General features: G+C 52.1%; 1 protein-coding gene and 1 long non-coding RNA gene across 4 annotated transcripts in view; both read right to left on the bottom strand.

Moving 5' to 3' along the window:
* The window catches only part of LOC116070292, a 7,807-nt gene extending 4,048 nt beyond the window's left edge, over positions 1-3,759 (bottom strand). The window contains exons 1-3 of the long non-coding RNA XR_004110339.1: positions 3,394-3,759; positions 2,556-2,589; positions 1,285-1,356 (exon numbers count right to left, since the gene is read on the bottom strand). This is a non-coding gene — a long non-coding RNA (uncharacterized LOC116070292). The remainder of the gene's footprint in view (positions 1-1,284; positions 1,357-2,555; positions 2,590-3,393) is intronic.
* Gse1 (Gse1 coiled-coil protein) overlaps positions 1-14,537 on the bottom strand; it is a 360,758-nt gene that overhangs the window by 315,660 nt on the left and 30,561 nt on the right. The gene's annotated exons all lie outside the window — the stretch shown is intronic.

Here is a 14,537-nt window from a genome sequence, read left to right as displayed (position 1 = left end):
GAAATCTGCCTGCCTCTGCCTCCCAAGTGCTGGGATTAAAGGCGTGTGCCACCACTGCCCGGCTTTCATTCCCTCTTTTTTAAGTTGCTTTGGTCATAGTATTTTTTCATGGCAATAGAAAAGGAACTAAGACACCACTCTTTTATCTATATACTCACTCTATTCATCCATTCATCCATCATCCATCCATCTACTCATCCATCTACCCACCCATCCATCATCTATCCATCATCTATCATCTACCCACCCATCCATCCACCCATCCATCTATCCATCCATCCATCCACCATCCATCAACCCATCTATCCATTCATCCATCCATCCACCAATCCATCCATCCACCCACCAATTCATCCATCCATCCACTTACCCATCACTCCATTCATCTGTCCATTCATCCATCCATCTATGCATCCACCAATCTACCCATCCACTACACACTCATCCTTAGTCAGAAGGTATCTACCTCTCTTCTCTACCCAGCTCTTGACTCTCCCTGACCCTGGGGCTGTCAACCAACATGTTCTTGTCTCCTTTGCAAGCATAGCCAATGTGTCCTAGTCCAGCTGATTAGAGTCTGCTCACGGCACTGGTAAGGAATCTCTCCTCAGGGCCCAGGGTCACTAGACATCAACTCCCACCTGCTGGTGGCCATCTCTGACAGGACAGGAGTCAACAGACCTACATGGCTGAAACAAGGTAGAGTTGGGTTTGTGTCCCTTCCAGAAAGAGAATGCAGTGGGTAAAAAGTCCTTCTAATATACTACAAGAAGATACTGATCTAGAACCTTCTAGAAGCTCAGCTCTCAGCCAGCTGCAAACACAGTGGTTACCTCTAGAGGCTGACCCTGCAATACTCAAAGGCAGAATCCAGGAGTTCAGACTATCTGTGTGGAGTAAGAGGCTGGACAATACACCTCAGCAAGCAGTTTCCCCCATGTAAAAAGAATCTATCCCCTGTAAGACAGACCTGCTGTATGATTAGAGACAGAATGGGAGCTCCAGACTCCCACTGAGCAGCCGTCCCTATCAGCCTGGCCCCCATGGAGCCCAAAAATGTCATATGCACACATCCCTAGAAACCCTACAATCACATACAGATGGTGGTCCAGCCCTGGATGATGGGACCTACGGTTGTTAAAAACCTTAGATTTTCTCTCCACAAAGAGAAAAGAGCAAGAGAGCCCTTGGTTCCTTGCCACCCACCGTGCTACTGTGCGAGAATGTGATGGTAGAACTATAGTAGCTATCTCACAATCATGAGAAAAGAAGGGGGAAGCTCACTTTTAGATTTACTTAGGTTTTGAAGAAGGTCATTTGATCTTACATCAACGGCTCCGATGGCACTTCACGCTCCTGAAGAACAGTGATACAGAGAAGGGAAAGGTAGTCTTGCGTTATGGGTGAAAGCAGGGATCCTGGAGGCTTGGAAAGAGGGCCCAGAAAAATGCTAGCCATTAAACATGACCACATTCAGATGGCCAGCTGAATTGGGAAGCTGAAGGTTCATCGAGAAACCAGGTCTCAAAGAATAAGGAGGGGCTCAGTGGTTAAGATCACTGGCTGCTCTTCAGTTGACCTGGGTTTGATTCTCAGCACCCAGATGGTCGCTCACAACTCTCTATAATCATTCCCAGGAAATCTGAGGAGAAAAGGTGGAGTCAGGTGGAAAAAGAGGAAGACAGCCAGGGTTGACCACTGTCCTCTGTACATGCATGCGCACTAAAAAGCAGAGATTCTGCCCTTAGCCAGACTTTAATCCCAGTTTTACTGACCACTCACTGTGTACTGTTAGGCAGGCTACTTAACCTCTCTGTGCCTTAGTTTCCTTCTCTACAAAACGTGAATAGTATTTATGAGGGTTAAATAATTTAGTAGACATGAATGCACTTAGCACAGCACTTGGCATATACCAGGCATTGGGCTAGCCAGCACAGGCAGAGGGTGTGTGAGGTTTGAAAGAGAAGGGAAGCCCCGGAGAGGCTGGGGGTAGGACTGGACCCTGGGCCCAGGCTGCAGGAGCTGAACAGGAGCAGTGAGCCTGTTCCCAGCCTTGGCAACACCAGGTCTGTGCTGACTCGGTCCTGTGAGCCATGCCAAAGCCGCCGCTGGCTCTAGCCTGCCACTGGCTGGCTGGCAGGAGCCCATGACGCAGCCCTAGGGCCACACTACCGTGTGGGTAGCCACGGGTGAACATTCACAGCCCTGGCCGCTCCCTGGCTCTCCGGCTGGTGGCTTTCTCTTGGGTGGGAAAGGGAGGCCTCTCCAGCCCCCAGGGCACGTGGAGCCAGTCCCAGCTGGCAGCCTCCAATGCCGAGGCGAACACAGTTGCCCTGCGGTGTGGCATAGGCCCAGGTCCTGCATGACTGGCCACAGGCAGCTTAACTCTTTCCATACTGTCCTCCAAAAAAGCTTAATGCCCATCCACAGGGAAACCGAGGCAGAGCAGTCTCCATCTCTGGCCTTGTTTTCTGAACAGAAGCTTTGCGCACTGTGTCAGCAGTATCCCCCTCCTCTCCCAGAGCTCAGCCAGTGGGTCTCTTCCCTCCACTCACCTGTGCAGCCATACCCCTGGATGATGGCTATCCCCTGCAGGTGGATAAACAGGTTGTCAGATACATAAATGGGTGTGGGGGAGTGGACAGATGGACAGAGAGGTAGGTGGTCAGATTCGTGGATGGACAGAGGGACAGATGGATGGATGGATGGATGGGTAAATGGATGGATGAATGGATGGATGGATGGATGGATGGATTGGTGAGTAGGTGGGGTTAGGTGGATGGATGGATAAGTAGCTGGGTAGGTGGACGGTTGTGGTGTGGACAAATAGACAGAAGGCAATGGTCGCTTGCCGGGTGGTTGGGTGGTGAACTTTAGGTGGGGCTGAGTACTTCCTGCCTCATTTGTTCCTTTCCAGGTGACCTCAGGCTTCTTGGAAGATGATGGCCCCTGTTAAAGAGCTCCACCCCTGAGATCCCTCACTCCTTCCCCAGTAAGGATGTGTGGCGTAAGATACCACCACAGGTGGTATGGTATGACCTGCACGGGGGACCATCCATGCTGACTGTGTGCCATGCCCTGTTCCCTCTGAGTTTCACCACAGCCAGATCAGCTACGACTTCTCTGTTACCAGAAGGAATCTGGGGTCCAGAGAGGTGAGATGCTCGCTGGAGGTCGCCCAGCCACAAGAGAGTGGGGGCAGATCCAGGGTTCCCACCCCATTCTTAGCCTCTTAGCTACAGCGATGGGCTGCCAGTGGCTCTACCATGCTGCTCCAGCACAGGATGGTGGCTCTGCTCTGCCTTGTTTTCCCTTAACTTTGCTGAAATCAATTGCTTTCTGAGTTCAGGTAAATTAGTTATAGTGCCCATAGCCAACTACGAGGAAAGTTACCTGCGGGGCGGGGGGAGGGCGCGTAGGGGTGGGGAGTGGGCAGGGTAACCACAGAGAGTAAACCCTGATTGTCCTTTTCATAGACTTTGCCCTCTAGTGACAGAATTGCTGGTTGTGAGGGACCAGACCATGACACAGTGTGGCTTCTGTGTCATGCTGTGATACAATAATCACACGGGAGATACAGCATGTGTCTCAATAGCACCAGGAAGCCGCTGCCAGAGAGGAGCCCCTTCAAAGCCCCACAGGAGACCCCGCGACAAGATAAGGGGTTTTCCTACTGCCAGCCATGTGGGACCAACAACTAGCGACCCAGCCTGGCTGACACAACCTCAGAGAACCTCAGCAGGGCCTCCTTGACTCTCAAGCACCACCCCAGAGAACCTGAGAAGACCAGCATCTACTATCCAAACAGGGATATCTGTCATACAGCAGTAGACGCGGTGAATGCATCCTAAAGGGCAGGATCCCTGTCTTAGCCACAGGATCAGCATGGCTGGCAAGGAGAGGAATCCACCAGGCATCATTCTAGCAGAGGGCTCCCCCAGAACAGCACCCAGCAAACAGTAGGTGCTCAGCGACCCTCTTCGGTGTGAATGAAGAGAACGCGCAGCTCTAGATCCTGCTCCAAGCTCAGCATACAGGAAACCAGGGAGCTGGGCGGGCGCAAACTAACCAAGTGAAGTTGTGAGCTCTCAACGGGAGTACACGCAGCCAACACGCGGAGCCTCGAGCAGAGCCCAAATAGAAAAAGCGCTTAGCTGCCAAGCAGACCGCGGGTGCTTAAATGAGTCTGGCTCCCGGAACCCTCCTGTGTGCTCCCCACTTCCTCTTCTGCCTTCCCAACTCCTCCACACCCACCATGTCCCTCCTCAGTCATTCCCAGCATCTGGAACGTGGCCCTCCCCCAGGAACCCCACAGTACTTCCTTCTCCAAGGCCTCAGAGACATGCCATATGCCACACTGGCTAGGGAGAAAGTGCATCTGTCCCAAATATCCTGGGAAACGGGATGGCAGTGGGCAAAGGACATCCTTTTGAGGTGTGAGAACATGCAATAGTGAAGAGGGAACCTGCGTGCCGTGTGGAGTGTGCTGTGAAATGCCGCTAGATAGGCAATATGCCCTGTTGGTTTTACAACAACTCCAACCAGGGTCTGAGGACTGACGCTGAAGCTCAGTGGGCGGAGAGCTTGCCTGACACATGTGAAGCCCTGTACTGTATAAACTTGAGTGTGGTGGTGCCTACCACACCCAACGCTCAACAGATTGAAGCAGAAGAAGTAGAAGTTCAGGACAGCCCAGGCTACAAGAGAATCTAGCGGAAGCTGAATGTGGTGGCACATGCTCATAAGCCTGGCTCTCAGGAGGCCAGGGCACATTCCAGCCTGGGCTACACAGTGAGGCCTTGTCTCAAAAACCCAGGGCTGGGATGTAACTGAATTGTGCAGGGTTTGCCTAGCACACACAGGGCCCTGGGTTCAATCTCTAGCATTGTTAAGTGTAATTAAAAAAAAAAAAAAAAAAAAAAGCAGTAAGTGTCTTTAAAGGTAGGGATGGCTCCATTTGGTACCATCCAAGGGCTAGAGTCCAGGGGTCACATGGTGACAGAGGTGCTGGCCTGCCTTTTCTGAGATGGCAGCATGTGGCTGCTGCCCACCATACTCTGAGGCAAGAACTGCTTTTGGCACAATAACCAGGAGAAAGTAAGCAAAGACTAGCAAAAGCTCCTGAAAATTGAAAGTACACACATGCATACTCACACATTCTCATATACACATGCACACAAACATACATACACACACATTCACACACATGCATACACTCAAGCACACACACATACACATTCAGACACTCTCATACACATACACATGCATGCATGCTTGCACACACGTGCACACATACATATACACACACACATACACACATATGCATGCACACATACATATACATACATTAACACATATACATACACACACATACACGCATACGCTCAAGCACACACACATACACACACACTCTCATACACATATACATGAATGCATGCATGCTCGCACACATACACACACTCGAGCACACACAGACACATACACACACATACATACACACACACACTCACACACATACACAAGCACGCATACGCTCAAGCACACACACATACACATTCACACTCATACATCTACACATGCATGCATGCATGCTTGCACACATGCACACACACATACACATACTCACGCATGCACATACATACACACATTCACACATATACACACACACATGCACATGCATGCATACACTCAAGCACACAATCATATACACACTCACACACTCTCATACACATACACATGAATGCATGCATGCTCGCATACACGCACACACTCGAGCACACACAGACACATACACACACACACTCAATTCTGCCCTCAGGGACCAAGCAGTGAGGAGGAGGGGCCACGTGGTAAATGTATGGCACTCTGTGGGGACCTGTGGCCCAGGAGGCTCCAGGGACCACCAGGCAAACGGTGGGGGGTGGATAGTGAGAAGGGAAATAAACAAGCAAGCAAGTCCCAACTCAGGGAGTTGGACCCTCGAGGGACACACGTTTAATTGGGCCGTGTTTCCTGCTTCTCAGGTCTCACTCACGTCAAGGCACAGAAACCGCTTGCAGTTTCCAAACTGAGCCCCAGCAGATGCCGGTATGGCTGTCGGGTGGGAATCAGACATAAGCATCCTGGCAGGCTTCTCATGGGAATCGTCAGAGGCTGTGAAACCATCGGGACTGCTTGGGAGGCCTGGGGTGGGGGGAATTCTTCCTCCTGGCTGCACTCAGCCCAGGGTCTCCAAATATCCGTCAGGGCACCACGCTTCTTACACTGATGTATCCCTGAGGCCCTGGAGCAGAGCAGGGGCCATGTAGTAAGGGGCAGTGTATTGCCCCAAGAGCATGAGAATGCTGTCACTTGGAAGCCAGAGAACAAAGAGGCCATGGCACCAGGGGTTCTCCCCTGTCATTATGAGGTGACCTAAGAGCAGGGACAAGAAATGTGGTTACCTTTTTTTTTTTTCTCAAGCAAGAGGCTTGCTCAGCCCAGACCTCTGTAGAAAGTGAGCAGCTATGAGCCAGGGTGGTCACAGGGTGGAGGCTCTCCCACCCTCCCCAGGCTGGCCCAGCTTGACGATAAAGCTGTGGGAAAGTGGCTGAGTTGGAAACTCTGCTTCCAGCCTCTCCACCCAGAGGCAGAAAGATACCAGCTCCAAAAGGGCCTGATGGGACTCTGGCCTCTTGCCCAGGTAGAGGCTGTGCTGGGGGAATTCCATGTAGTATCCCACCTTGCCTGGGGAGCTGGGGTAAAGAGATAGCTGCCATTGACAGCGTTATCTTACTTAGGGACCTTGGCAAAAGAGACAGCAAGGCAAACCAAGGTTGGCCTCCTTGGACTGGAGGTGCTTGGGTATGAGAGCTGAGCTAGGCAAAAGGAAGGCCCTGGACTTGGGAACCTATCACCATGCTCATCCTGGGAAAGAGTATGTCATGGCTTAGCATGTTCAAGTTGTATGTGTATGAGATGCATGTCTCTGTGTGAGCTATAAATCCCTAACTTTACATGTGAGAGGTGTATGTGCATGCATGTTGGTATGTGTGAGTGTATAGTGGAGGTGTGAGTAAGCAGGTCTGGTGTGTATATGTATGTGTGAGTGTGTATGTGTGTATGTATGTGAATGAGTATGTGTATGTGAGTGTATGTATGTGTGTGTGTATGTGAATGAGTATGTGCATGTGAGTGTGTATGTATGTGTATGTGAGTGTGTGAGTATGTGTGTATGTGAGTGTATGTGAGTGTGTATGTGAGTGTGTGTGCATGTGAGTGTGTATGTGTGTATGTGAATGTGTATGTGTGTGTGCATGTGAATGTGTATGTCAGTGTGTGTGTATGTGAGTGCGTGTGTGTGTGTGTGTGTGAGTGTGTATGTCTGTGAGTGTGTGTGTATGTGAGTGTATGTATGTGTGTGTATGTGAATGAGTATGTGTATGTGAGTGTGTATGTATGTGTGTGTATGTGAGTGTGTATGTGTATGTGAGTGTGTATGTGTATGTGAATGTGCATGTGAGTGTGCATGTGAGTGTGTATGTGTGTATGTGAATGTGTATGTGTGTGTATGTGAATGTGTATGTCAGTGTGTGTGTATGTGAGTGCGTGTGTGTGTGTGTGTGAGTGTGTATGTATGTGAGTGTGTGTGTATGTGAGTGTGTATGTGTGTGTATGTGTGTGTCTTTCTGGAGCAGCTGACCTCCCCAATGAGCCAGCTGCACAGTGGGTTCCTCCCACAACACAGGCCACCCCGCCCCCAGCCAAAGAGGACAGCTGCAGAGGGTGACCTGTGACCAGAAGGCCACTTCCCTGGCCTCCCTGCCTTTGGGCGGGCCAGGCCACTTGACCCAGAGGCTGGCTCCAGGATTTTATAGCTGGGGGCCTGGTTCTCCCAGCCACAGGCGTCTCAGAGAGGGGACAGGCCCAAATGCCACAAAGGCTTGGCTGTTCTCCCATGAGCCTTGCTGGGTGGGGGGAGGGGCTTCTGAGGGAGCAGGAGGGTGGGGGCAGGGTGTGAGGAAGCTGGAGAAAGTGGGGAACAGGAGGATGATTCTGGAAAGTTCCTGAGACAGGGAGGGGTGGGGAGGAAGCAGTGGGGGGATACGGAGACAGATACCCAGACTCACACCAGGAGGGGCAGAGAGTTGAGGTTAGTGAGCATGGGGTGGTGGGGAGTGTGGGGAAGTGGGGGAGACAGACCCAGCAAGACAGAGACAAAGGGGCCAACCCTGAAGAAGGCCCTCGAAGGCCTCCCTGTGTGTGGCAGGGCTGAAGTTCATACAGGGAGGGAAGAGGTGGGTTGCCGACCAAAGTCATTGAAAAATTTTTGGCCCAGCTGCCTGAGGCTGCTGGCGGAGGGCCCGGTTCTGAGCTGAACTTAAACAAACCCCACCACAGCCATCTGCTTGATTTTAAAATAAATCAAACAGTCTGTGCGCCGCGCTGATCGGGTTTCCATCTGCGCGGCCGCCGCTCGCCGGCCTGGAGCTGCGCTTGCCTCTCCCAGCCAAGGCTCCTGGCAACATGTGGCGGGTGATTCCTCCAGGAGGGGACACCGACCCCCCGCCAGCCCCGTGGCTCCGACCGAAACCCAGCACTATTTTTACAACCACCCACTGCTGAGGGGAGCAGAGCGGGCTCTGCCACTGTGGCTTCTGGTTGGTAGAGATGGCAGGGGATTCCCCTCCTGCCCCAGAGAGTTTGGTGGACACAGGATACTTGGAGGGTTCAGCCAGGAGCAGTCCACGTCAGCTGTGATCACACAGGACACCAGGTGGGACAGCTGCAGCCTGCTGGGTTGGGGACAAAACAGTACAGGATACACCTGAAATATCTTAATGTAGCTCCTCCCCCAGGCTGGGTCATCTTGGAAAATACTGATGCCTGCCCCTCCCCAAAAGTTCATGTTACCCATGGGGTCAAGAAACCAGGACAGAAACTGAAAAATGCAGCTCTGAGCCTTGGGCAAGTCATCTGTAAAATGGGTACAAGCATGGACACTGCTCATGAACCCAGGTATAAAATGCCAGAGGGAAAGAAACAGCCACAGGAGAGGGGTCCGGTGAGCAAACATGGCAAGGGTACTCAGGGGCCATAAACTGTTAGGAGACGTGGAGTCAGTAGAGATGGGAGCAGGGGCAATGAGCTTGTGCATGCCAGCGCCAGAGGGGTCCAGAATAAGAGTAAGGTGCTCAAAGGTGGCTGAAGGTGGTCAAGGACAGCAAATCTGATGCTGTGAGTCCATGCGAGTCCCAATCTACCCAAGTTATTTTCAACTCATCCAAAGCTTCAATTTTTTTTTTTTTTCTTTTAAAGATACGGTCACATCTAGCCCAGGCTGGATTTGAACTTGTTAATGTGGCCAAGGGTGACCTTGAACTTCCGATCCTCCGGCTTCTGGGGTGCTGAGGGTGGAACCAGGGCTTCATACACACCAGCCTGAGCTGCTTCTCCAGCCTCTTGTATTGATTTTTTTTTTTTTAAAGTCTTCAGAGGACTTCAGAATACATAGAATACAGAGAGTTTTGCTGGCTGGTTGATTGTTATAAAGACATGCAGAGGGTGTCTACCAGGAGCTGAAAGTTGTGATGTGTACAAAAGGCACACTAGCCATGATGGGGCAGGAAGCTGGAGGGGACCCAGAAGGGCAGAGCACTGAACAGAAAAAGTGGTTCCAGGGCCTTCCCCAGATGGCTGTGTGTCCGTGAGCAGAGCCTGACACTCTGCAGGTTACTACAAACCTGAGCTTGTAGGAGGAGTCCTTGCTTCCCACGGGAGCCCACAAAACTGGAGCATCAACACAGGAACAATGTGGGTCCTAAGAGGGAGCACCTGTGTGGGCCACCTGGGATACACAGCTGGGTGTAACCTCTGTACTCCAGTCCCGAAGCCTGGGATTCATGGTGGAAACTCTGGGGAAGAAAGACTCCTATACTAGCCATTCAGAGGAGTCTCAGGGATTTGGGGGCCTGTGTATGCCTCCCCCTCCCACGAATCTGTATTCCTCACCAGCCTCTCCATGCCTCTCACTCAGAGTTTGCAGTGGCCATGGAAGTGACAAACACAGAAAAAGCCCTGAGATGCCTTTGGAGAGGTATGCCCAGGGTCACCCCGATGCTGAAGGATCCATGATGTTAAAATGAACCTGACTCCCACCAATAAGCCAGGCAAGGTTTCTGTGCACCGTTCCGCTCCGCTCCAGCAGGCTTGTCTCGGTGCCTGCACAGGGTCCTGGTGGAGAGACACTCGAGCACAAAGCAGTCCCAATCTTTCATAGATCCCTGATATGCACACAGGGCAGGTGTGGAGGCTGAGTTCACAGGGGTGGCCAGTACCTTCCCTCCTATGGGTACATGTGCTGTGGGCAAGATATACTCATCCCAGACCTGGGACCTCGGTCAGACTCATAGAACTGGGGTGCCGAGCATCAAGGATCTCCCAGGATAATCCAGGACCACCAACTGAGAGATGAGACTTCAGACTAAGAGTTTCTCATTGGCACCAATCAGCTTTGAGCTCTTCAGGCCCAATGGTGACCTAGAGATGAAAGGATGCTGAGTCCCTACTTCCACCCTCGTCCCACTAACTAAAGATAGATTAGTCAAGTGCTAATAGAGATGACAAGCTTCAGAGCCCTTTATACCTTCTGTTTGGGAACACTAAGGGGCAGAGAAGAGTCCTATCAGCTATTGCAATGACCCCAGGACCAAACAGGGGTCACGCAGGACCCTGCAGTGGGGCCACATTGTCACCTCTGTGTTCCTATCAAACTCCTCTTCCCTTCAACATGAGCTGCTTTCTCAACTCCCAAAGCCTTCACACAGCGAGGGAAATGGAGAGCAAACAGGTGGGAAACAGGGACACTCCCCAGAAGGCTGGAGGCTTCCCAGACAGGCTAGGGTTTCCAGGTGTTAGCTCTTCACAGGATCTAGGAGCCACAGCTTGGTCAGAGCTGTGTGCCCACAGAAAGGAAGTGTTACCTCTCTGTGCCTCAGTTTCTCATTCCTGCCATGAGAAGAAGAAAAGAAACCTCTTCTGGGGTTGCAGGGGAGGTTGCAGGGGGTCATGTGTCTAATCTGCAGGGGACTAATTAGTTTGTAGTTGGTGACCATCTAATGAACAACGTTCTAACTTCCAACTTCATCAGAGCAGAGCCCTTGTAGGGTTGGGGGCTGTAAGAACAAGAAGAGCTGGGGCTCTGAGTGTCTATCTAGGTGGCCGCTGAGGACAAGCAGGCACTTCCAGGGACCAGGGTCTGTGGTGCTGTCTCCAGCTACTGGCTGACTCTCAGGCACACAAGCTGACTTCCTGTGTATCTCTGGTCTCCAGGCAAGATTCCCCCCCACCCATACACCCCCCCCCCCCCCGTCCGGCAACCCTATACCAGGAGACTCTAGCAGGCCAAACCCCAGTGACCAAGGCGCTGAGCCCCATGTCTGAGTCAAAGCCAGCAGCAGCAGCAGCAGCAGGCTCTTATTCTCCAACAGAAATGACAGGATTGGTGACTGGAGGCGGGGTGGGGGTGTAGGGTGGGTGGGGTGAGGGATGCAGAGGGAGGGGCGGGGCAGGCACAAGGATAGAGGGAGGAATGGAGGGGGTCCAGCTAGCTTTCCTGAGCCAACTCAGCATGAACGCTCAACAGTAACAGCCATGGGAATGCCTGCTCCAGGAGGCCAGGGACAGAGTGCGACAAGGAACAGGTGTTTGTTATGTGAATAAAAAAAAAAACAAAACAGTCATTCTTTGTGTCTGACCGGCCCTCCTGTAACCCTGCAGGGTGGAGACCATTTTGTAAACATTTTACAGTTGACATCCATGAGGCGTGGAACAGCCGAATGTCTTGACCGAGGACATGGTGTTTCAGAGCTGAGGGGCAGAGACCTGACCCCTGGGACCACAGAACTGAAATAATAACCAACCAGCTTGCTGAGCGACCCATGCCGGTGGACTGCTTGCCTGCAGCGGGGCCATTGTGGTTTCTGCACTGGCACGGACTCCTGCAGTAGCTGGCTCTCTCCTCTGTGGCATTTTCCTCTGTGGCCTAGGCCTCTACCTATCCACTTCTCATGAGGGAAGGGTGGAAAGGAGAGGAGAACGTGGAGGGGAAGGGAGGAGGGAAAAGGGGACAGGGGAGAGCGAAGGAAGGGAGATGAGGAGAGAGAAAAGGGGGGAGGAGAGGAAAGAGAAGGGGAGGGAGGGGAGGGAAGAGAGAGGAGAGGGGAAGGAAGGGGATGGGAGAAAGAGAGAGGAGGCAGAAAAAGAGGAGGGGTGAGCAGGGAGGACTGGTCTTACTCGGGGCTGCCTCTCCCTATCCACTGCTATTCCATCAGGCTCCTACCTCTGTCTGTCTGTCCATCCCATACTGTGCATCTGGCCTATTCGGACACATGCAGGCCACAGAGAGACACAAGGGAGACCCCGCAGGGCCTATGAACAAGGACCACAAACACGTGTAACACAGCCCAGCCATCCCAGGCCTGTAAGGCAAGCTACCAAGGACTCTGCCTGTCCAGGCGGTGCCCCAAGCTCTCTGCCCCAGTGAGAACCTACTTGAGGCTTTGAGTCAGGGCTCTCCAGGACTGTAGGCTCCTCCACACACAGGGTGTGAGCACATAGCAGAGGAAAGCACATCCTGGTGGTTTAAGGGTAAGCCCTCGGTCACAGTCAGGGATAGTAACAACGCTGTAAAGGTACCCGGCAAATGTCACTGGCGGGCACAGCCACATCCTCTGTGTGGGCATTCAGAATAATGGGCCACATGACCAACCATACGGTGAGAATCGGATGATCCTTATCACCCCTCATACAAGTCTGTGGGACGCTGCTCCCACGCCAGGCGCTATAGATGGCCATTTCTTCAGACTTCATGTCCGGGCATGGGTACCTGATAGGTCTTCCTCCTCAGCTTACAGCTTGTGTCATTGCTGATGGCTGACCCCCAAGCCTCTTTTCCTTACATACTGTGCCATGGCATCCAGTAAAGACCTGGTAAGCATGGAGTAGGCCAACCACATGGCTGTTTTGATCACTCACCTTAAGGCCTGCTCGTCACAGCCACACCCTGGAGCACAAGGGTAGAACATCACATGCCGGGCTGGTGAGATGGCTCAGCGGGTAAGAGCACTGACTGCTCTTCCGAAGGTCCTGAGTTCAAATCCCAGCAACCACATGGTAGCTCACAACCACCCGTAATGAGATCTGAAGCCCTCTTCTGGTGCATCTGAAGACAGCTACGGTGTACTTATTCATAATAAATAAATCTCTGGGCCTGAGTAAGCGGTGCCGACCGAGTGAGCAGGATTGAGTGGGATTGACCGGAGCGAGCAGAGGTCCTGATTTCAACTCCCAACAACCAGATGAAGGCTCACAGCCATCAGTACAGCTACAGTGTATACTCATATACATACAATAAATAAATAAATCTTAAAAAAAAAAAGAACATCACATTCCAACTTGGAGGTCACAACTCCATCCATTGTGGGTGTCATCCACCAGACAGAAGCTATATGACTGAAACTGAGGACACACAGAGAAGCCTTTGGCCCCTGTGGCCTTGAGACCTTCCAGTCCCAAATCACTCCTTGCTAGCAGAGTGACTGGAATACGGAGCCCAGGATACACAACAGTGCTCAATAAATGCTTCTAGAGCTCACAAACCAAAACTAGGAAAGCCTATGGTGGGCCCAAAAAGAATAGCAAAGCCACCTATCCAAGACTACACAGCTTGCTCGGGGTTCAGCCAAAACAAGAGGCTGGGTGATTCCTCTCCGGTTCCCATCAGCCACAGACATCAGGCTCCCACTTCTTTGGCCTACAAGCTCACACGGGTGATTCTCCAGGGACCTTCTAGCCTGAAGTCCCAGGCTGCGGTTATATCATGGGCCCTTCTTGTTCTCAGGCATCCAGGTTTCCAGACGCTGTGACGTAAGCCAACCAGTAAATCCCTCCTATAATTTCACACTGGCTGTCCCTCTAGAGAAACCAAATAAAAGGTACTCACTCATCTCATAGTCCTGTTCTGCTGTAGCCTTGAGGCTGGCAGTTTGGCACCAGCCTCTGTGGTCACAGCTTGGGGACACCTCTTGGTCATTTTCTGGGCCTAGTGCCCAATCAGTGGTGTTCCAGGTTCTCATAGCAGACCCCGAGACTTAGCAGCTCCCATCACCAGCACAGCCCATCAAGCTGGCTGCCTGGGCCTTTGTCTCCCGACCTGGAGATCACACACAGAGGCTAAGCCTCAGGTCTAGGGTTACAGTAGGTGAGCCGAGCAGCTGTGGGGACATGCCCTGCCTTTCATGACATGTGGGCCAGCCAGGTGCTCCAGGCTCTGCTAAAGCCATTTCTGGAACTCCACAGCATTGCAGAAGGCTCGGGTCTAATTTGGAACAGAAGGTGGTGGAGAGAAGAAAGAGGCAGAGGGTAGAGTCACACACATGCCAGCGCTGACTCCAAAGTCTCTCCCACATGGTGGCCATTGGAGCGGTGCTGAAGCAGTGTCCCTATAGCTAAAGAGCAATAACCCTACGACCTAGGTTCAAGATCTCAGGACTTCCCTG

The sequence above is a fragment of the Mastomys coucha genome, unplaced genomic scaffold (genome assembly GCF_008632895.1).
Source record: "Mastomys coucha isolate ucsf_1 unplaced genomic scaffold, UCSF_Mcou_1 pScaffold22, whole genome shotgun sequence".
Lineage (NCBI taxonomy): Eukaryota > Metazoa > Chordata > Mammalia > Rodentia > Muridae > Mastomys > Mastomys coucha.
The sequence above is the reverse complement of the archived record's forward strand: the minus strand, read 5'-3'. Positions and strand labels throughout refer to the sequence as shown.